The sequence below is a fragment of the Catharus ustulatus genome, chromosome 2, assembly GCF_009819885.2.
Source record: "Catharus ustulatus isolate bCatUst1 chromosome 2, bCatUst1.pri.v2, whole genome shotgun sequence".
In the NCBI taxonomy this organism is placed as follows: Eukaryota; Metazoa; Chordata; class Aves; order Passeriformes; family Turdidae; genus Catharus; species Catharus ustulatus.
Window position 1 is genome coordinate 51,260,139 of NC_046222.1, and position 7,935 is coordinate 51,268,073.

The window sequence follows — 7,935 nt, forward strand, 5'->3', positions numbered from 1 at the left end:
AGTCCTAGGGTAGTTTTAGTTCAGTCACTGGAATTGCATAATGTCATTTGCATAATCACTCCTATAGCAGCAACTACTCAATACCTCTGCAGTTATGGTGGTAGTTTTGTTGAATGCATAAAAGAGGAATTAAAGAACCTGCTTCTCCTCCCTTCCCGGTTCCCTGTTGATAGGAAAAGGGCCCATTATCTGGGGCAGGCACATAGGGATGTGCACTTCAGCAAAGGGTTGTGATCTGTGTTCATTATATGCAAATTTGCTGGAGCATTAATCTGCTAGGCATTAACATAATATCAGTTGGGGCCTCGGAGTAATTCTCATCTGATCTAAAACATTCCTCATGCAAGCAAAACAGTTTGGCTACATAGAGAAATTATGAACTAACCATATCAAAATCAGCAAATATGAACCAGGGTTGAATGTGACCTGATTATATGTGCAAAACCCCACTGCCTTACAGGCAGTTTATTCAGTTAAATAATCAAATTAAACAAGATAGTCCTAAATACATCTTGCTTAACTTGATTACTTAAATAAGCAGCCATCTGGCATGAATGACACAGATTAAGTTCTTCCTTAATTTTTTTCTTCTTTTCAGTTTTCAACACCAGAATTGTTTTGCACCTTGTGCTTATTTTGTGTTATTTCTCTGCTGGAGTATCTTCACATCGAGATTGGGGGCTGAAGTTAATAGATATTATTACACAAGTACAAGCTGAACTCACTGTCTCTACAACTTGATATTAATCAGCTGAAAGGAGCTGGAAGATTAGCAACACTATTTATACCATTATTTTAGCCACAGGAGAATCAATTTGTTGCTAGAGGAATACAGCTGAAATTTGTCAGTATTAGAAGGCAAGGAAGTGCAAGTGAAAATCCTAGTAAGTTTAAGTAATGCAGTTCCCTATTTGAGATCAGAGAGTTGATTTCTTTTTAAGTATTTTTGTCCTATTGAAAAAGAAACGCTTTTTGCTAGTCTTTATTAAATAGAAAATACTTTTGGGTTAACAAAGCATTACTTAGGGTCTGATTCTGTGTGTTAGAACTGCTTTACACATAGGGACTGTCCTACTGACTCTGAAGGCATAAAAGGCTTGAGGAAAGTTATGTATGCAGCAGAGTGCTGAAGAGCTGGGACTGCTGAGGGGCTCACTGGCATGTACCTGCACAAACCTTTGCTTAGAGCTTTGGATAGTTATAGTTACAGTGATTGTACTACAGTGAAATTAATAAAAGCAAATGATGTTTAATTGGGCTGGAATGTTTTTTTACAGTGACCTTATATAGTCTCTTGCTTACAAATGTGTGCTGGGCTCTGCAGTGTCTTGAGAAGAGAGGATGCTCAACTCTGACACTTGGTTATGACCAGCAGTTATTCCTCTCTCTTGAGGATGCAAGCCTGTGGAGCTTGACATAGTTCCCAGCACACACATCAGTTCTGACATTTGGGTTTCTAAACATTCACTTTTACCAAATGCTTTCAGTCCCATCCTCTTTTGTTATGTGAACTCTGGAAAGCCCACGTGTGCGGGTATTGCTGTGGCTGTTCTCCCCATGCATGTCCTGGGCCTTGGATAACGTGCCCATCCGCCACTTGTATTTTGCTGTGAATGACCTGACTATTGCCATCCCAGCTGCTCCCATTTTGCAGGTGGAGGGCTGTCCATGTGGAAAAGTTGTGGGCAATGCTGGCACTCACAGCTGTACTTGCGCTTATGCTGCAGGAGTGTGATGGAGAGGAGTTGTTAAAACTCTTTTTCCTTTGTATCCACGTGCAGCATAAGGTGAATTTCTAAAAAAGGAGAAAAAAATTGTGAGATGCTTAGGGTGGGCAACTGTGTGTGCTGGCAAGGTGGCTGTTTTGATTTAACCCCAGCTGGCAGCTAAGCACCACGCACCTGCTTTCTCACTTCACACACACCCTCTCCCCCTCCTACATACACACACACACACACAGTCTTCACCTGTGGGATGGGGAGAGGAGTGAGGAAAGAAAAGAAAATAGAAATCGTGGGCTGAGATAAGAACAGTTTAATAACTGAAACAAAATAAAATGCAATGATAATGCTAATTCTATTAATAACAGAAAGGAGAGGGAGAGAGGGTGATAAAACCCAAGAAACACAAGTGATGCACAACACAACAGCTCACCACCCACTGGCTGATGTCCAGCCTGTCTCTGAGCTGCAGTCAACCCCACTCCCAGCCAGCCTGCGCAGTTAATATACTGAGTGTGATGTTCCATAATATGGAACAGCCCTTTGGCCTGTTCAGGTCAGCTGTCCTGGCCGTGCTCTGCCCTGGCTTCTTGTGGAGCTTCTCACTGGCACAGCAAGAGACACTGAGAAGTTCTTGACTTGGGGTGAGCACTACTTAGCAACAACCAAAACATCACTGTGTTACCAACATTATTCTCACAATGAATCTGAAACATAGGGTTGTACCAGCTACTGAGAAAACAAACTCTGTCCCAGACAAAACCATGACACTGACTCAATGAGAAGTTAAGATTCCTTGATTCAGTATTTGCCTCCTCTTACCCCAAGACAGTAAAAGTAATTTCATTTCTCGGTACTGCCATTTCCCCTCTCACCTGTTGCCTTGTTGCATTAGCCAGCAGGCTCCCCAAGGAGTTTTCACTGTGTTTCACTTGATGTTCATACAGTGACTTTCATCACAGGGATACACAGCTGCCAGGAAGACTGTCCATCAACTGAGCCACAGTTCCCTGACTGCACAGCTGCTCCTAACCTGTGGGACACACAAGGAAAATCTTTTAATGCACACCTCATTAAAAAGGTTCATGTTAACGCTGCTGCTTGGTTTTGTCACACCAAGAGATGACCACATTCTCCCTTGGTTCACCTCTCAGGAGGAACTGGGCAGATCAACCTAACTCTCTGGTATGTTCAAGTCCTCCTATCCAGCCAGGGTCTTCTCACAAGCAAGTAGGAAATATCCTGAGCAAGGATATTTGTAGAAAGGGTTTCCTTTTCTTAGGTCAAAATACACTTAACATCACAGAGTTGTATAGGAATGGATAACTAGAAGATTCCTGTTCCTCTGGTTTGTCAACTTCAGAAGATTTCTGCCATGCTTTGAATATTTTTTCCACCTACAGCAAAGATTCCAGTATGGAAGGTAAATAAAATGCCTGGTTTATCTCATTCCAATATTATTTTGAATTTAGATTTTAATGTAAATGTAAGAATGAGGTGTCATTTTCATTATTTAGTTAGAATAACCTTTCTTCCTTCCCACCCTGCACATACTCACACCCACTAGCGCTGTTAGTTGGAGTAATTAGCTCAATGTGCTAATGACAGTTTCCAGGGAAAATGCTGACAGGACTAATTAATGGGTGAATTTCACTTTAGTAAATGTATGGGCAATTTTCTAAATGCAGATGGCATGGTCCACCCTAACAGGGGCCCAGCCTGGAGCTGCTTAATACACCAAGTGTCTGGGGAAAGTGGTTAATTTGTAATGTGCGTCATGATCCTGCATTGGGTTTGCATGGTGAGGTTTTGGTAGTGGGGGCCCACAGCACTGGTGCATGAGAAGCTGCCAGAAGCTTCTCCAGTGTCCATCAGAGCCAATGCCAGCCAGCTCCAAGGCAGACCTGGCACCCAGCAGTGATGGCAGCAGCCATCTGGGATAACACAGTTAAGAAGAGAGAAAAAAGACGTTGGGCAGAAGTAAACAGAGCCAGAGAAGAGGAACAGCTCTGCAGACACCAAGGCCAGGGAAGAAGGAAAGGTAGGAGGTGCTCCAGGCACCAGAGAGAAAAGATTCCCCTGCAGCCTGTGGTGAAGGCTGTCGTGGAGCAGAGATCACCTGCAGGGCTCCAGACCAGAGCAGGTGGGTGCCCCAGAGCAGGCTGTGACCTCTGGGAAGTCTGTACTGGAGCAGCTTTGTTGGCAGGAGCTGTGACCCCACAGGGGATCCATGCTGGAGCAGCCTGTTCCTGAAGGATTGCACCCACGTGGAGCAGCTTGTGAAGAACTGCAGCTCCTCACATCGGAGGAGTTCATTGAGAACTATCTTCTGTGGGAGGGATCCCACACTGGAGCAGGGGAAGAGTTGGAGGAGCGCTCCCCTTGAGGAGGAAGCAGCAGCAGAGACAATGTGAATTGCCTGCAGTCCCCATTCCCCAGCTCCCTAGGCCACCTGTGAGAGGGGGGTAGAGAATACCAGGGGTAAGATCAGGCCCAGGAATAAGGGAAGGGTCAGGGGAAGGTGTTGGAAGATTTGTGTATATTTCTTATTATCATACTCTGACTTGATTGGTGATAAATTATTTTTCCCTCCTCTAGCTGAGCCTGTTTTGCCCGTGACAGTGACTAGTGAGTGATCTCTCGCTGCCCTTATCTCAACCCATAAGTCTTTGTTTTATTTTCTCTCCCCTTCCCAGCTGAGAAGGGTGATGACAGAGCAGCTTTGGTGGACACCTGGCATCCAGCCCAGGTCAGACCACCAGATACTTAGAAGAGAAATTATGCTTATACTTGCTTTCCAATGCATTATTCATTTCTCAGTAGTACGGAAATGTGATGTCCTTTTCTATGTTCACCTTTTCCAGACCTGTCCATGGAATCATGAGGAAGGAATGAACGTGCGGTGTCATCAGAGCAGTCTCACATGTTTTTCTTGTCAGCCTGCACCTCCCAGTCACAAGGTTTATTTTATGTCATAAAAGGAGAAGAGCAACAGAACTATAACAGAAGCTAAGAGTGTGACACAGACTAAAACATTCATTGGCAAGCATCAGTCTTGCCCTTGCAGGTCCAAGGAGACTTGGACCCTCCTCCTGGTGCTTTCTAGCCCTTTTGTTCCGAGCTCCTCCATAAACGTGGTATTTATAGACTTAATTTTGTCATATAAACTTCCAAATCTCCATATGAAGACAGAAAAGCAATATTCTCACCTGTCAGATCCCAGCAGAATTCAGGATATTGCAATTTAGTTTCCTTCTGGCAGGAGTAATCAGCAAATGTATAAATTGTGCATTGTTTTTCTCTCTTTTACCATGCCCTTATTAATGCACAGATGCTGTTCTGTGAACAAAGATGGTCACAAACAAAAGCACCTTCTCTTGCTAAATGCTCAAGACAGCTGCCAGTGTCCCAGGAAGCAGTTGTATGTGAAGAATCAATTCCAGTGAGAGACCCAAGGGCAGAGAACACTGCTTGAAGTCTGTGACAGTGATCCTGAAAGGAAAGGGGGGGACATGGGAATGAGTCTTGGGAGAGAGAGGCCCCTGACAGCGTTCAGGGTGGATGTTTACAGCAGGATGTACTGACAGAGTACGTGGTGTTTCTTCCTTGGTGTACCCTTTTGGCTTTGGAATAGTTGTGTTTGTGTGCATTCGTATACATGTTTGTATTTACAGTAATTTCACAATTATAAGCCGCACCATTTTGACTAAAATTTTTGTCCGAACCCAAAGTGAGGCTTATAATCAGGTGCAGCTTATATATGGACAAAGAATGGGAAGTTGCTGTTTTAGTTTGGAGGACAGGTGTCTGCTGAGAAAGGCAGGAACTTCTCTTTGAAATGGAGAATGTAAACCCCCTCCCTCCAAATTATTGTAATTCTGAAATCAAGGGGCTTTCAGGCAAAGATATGGAAAATAGGAATAACAGTTCTTTTCTAGGGAAATTAAAGTAGAAATACAGTACTACAAAGAAACAAACTCCAAACCCTGACAAAGTCAGAGTACAACCTGACACCCCGTCAGCCAGGGTGTTGGTAGCAGTCCCATTAAATGGTGGCTGCATCCTCCTGCAGTGACAGATGTGGTTCAGTTGGAGCAGTGCTCCTGCAGAAGATGCAGTTTCCCTCCGGAGGTCCAGTGGTGATGTGGAGAAATCCGGTTTTCCTCTGGAGTCCAGTGGAGAAAGGGGCTCCCTTAGTGTCCCAAAACCTCTGTTTTTATCTTGGTAAGAAATGTTGGGCTCTTCCCCCTGGCTGGAGCAACTTCCAATGGGATGCAGTAATTTTATCAGTCACACAGTGGGACTCAATGGCCATTAGCAGAAAATGACTCGCTGGAGGAAGGATGAGTTGTGAAAAGATAAAGAACAATGCCCTGCCTGGTTTCAATGGATGGCCCATTAGCAGAATATCTGCCGTTGAGATGAGGATCACTGCCCCCACCCTCAACAGATGGTGATAGAATAGATACCTTTTATCACACTCTGTATTGTAATGTGCGGCTTATAATCAGGTGCAGCTTATAATTGTGAAATTATCCATTCCTGTTTTTGAGCTAAAAATTGCATTGCCTGCCTTCTTATTTTTTTTAATAGAGTTTGATTTTTTTCTTATGCTATTTGTATTTTATCGCTTTTACAAGTCATCTGTGCCTTCATGTATCTCATACCTTGTGGCAATTGCCAAATTTAAGTATTTTTCTATTCCTTTCAAAATCTGTTCTTTAAGAAGAAGCAAATAGCCACTCTATTCTGTTTTCTCAATGTTGTTAATATTTTATTGATAATTTATTAATAATTTATCTGTATCAGTCCTCATTTTTTTGTAAGTTTCAGTGTTCTCATATTTGTAGTCACTTCCCATAAAGTAACTCCATAGCTTTAATATCCTTATCTCATCATTTTTCAGCTCTAGCACATGCTTTTAGGGTAGTGAGAAAGAACTGATAGAATATCCAGGGTCTGAGTACATCCATACCAGAGCATAATGCCTGTCCCTTTGCTTCCTGGTAACTCCTGACATCATATTTACCTTCTTGACTACCACTGAGTAATGAGCTGTTATTTCAGAGAGCTGTTCAAAGATCTCTTCCCTGGTGATAATACCTTATTTAGAGCCCATTACTGGGCATCCATAGCTGGGATTGTTTTCCCTCATGCACTTTACTTGGCATTTTCCAGTGGTGGATTTCATCTTCTGTTTTACCCTCAAAGTCACTGCACAGCATAAAATCCATCTTCAGCTCCTCTTACCCAGTTGTCATTGCTATCCCAGGCAATTTTGCAACATCAGCAGACTTTGTCACCTCACTATTCACCCCTTGTCCAAATAACTTATGAAAATCTTGGCCAGCACAGCTCCCCAGTGGAGCTTTACTGTGAAAAACTGTATCATCTACTTCACCTTTTGTTTCACATCTTTTAACCACTTTAGATTAGTCGTTAATCCTCACAGGAGGATATTTTGTGACAGGTCTGCTTCTGTAAGATTCTTCTTGAGGGGTCTGAGTGGGAGCCTTTTGGAGAAAAGAAGAAAAAAAAAAAAAAAAAAAAGCAAGAGCACAAAGTTCCTTGTGCCCAGAGGGAAAAGTACTTATGAAGGTGGGTGGAGAAAAGCTCCTACTGGCCTTGTTGTACCTGAGGTAAGATGAAAGCAAGTGGAGAATGAAATATCTAAGACAACTCTTTGGATGTAAAGATGCTCCATGGAGATAGGATGTTCTCCCAGGCAGCCAGAAAATCTCGGTCCTTGCAGAGTTTCAGACCCTGGCTGAAGAAAGCCTTAAGATCCACGTTTTAAATCATGCTTTTCAGCAGTCAGTGCAAAGTCCATAGGCTCCATCCACAGCAGCTGCAACTCCGAACGTTTCATTTATCAAGCTCCCCCATAACTGTCCTGACCCAAGATGGCATTGGCCTAGACTGTGATGGTCCCCATGAGCAACCCAAATCATTTCTTTGAGCAGCACCTGCATAATAATTCATTTCATGTCCCTCATTTTAGATAGAAAATTATCTTTCTCCCAGTCAAATCTGATATTAATTGTCATTTATTACCGCAAATTATTGCAATTATAGATGGCTTGCTATTAACGGGCTCTAAGAAAGTGAATTGATGTTTAATTCAAGCTGCCATTTCACAATTTAGTCATGACTTGCTTGTGTCCTTCAGGCCAGTGCAATGTTGCTGTGGAAAATGCTCTGTCTGGAGAGTGCA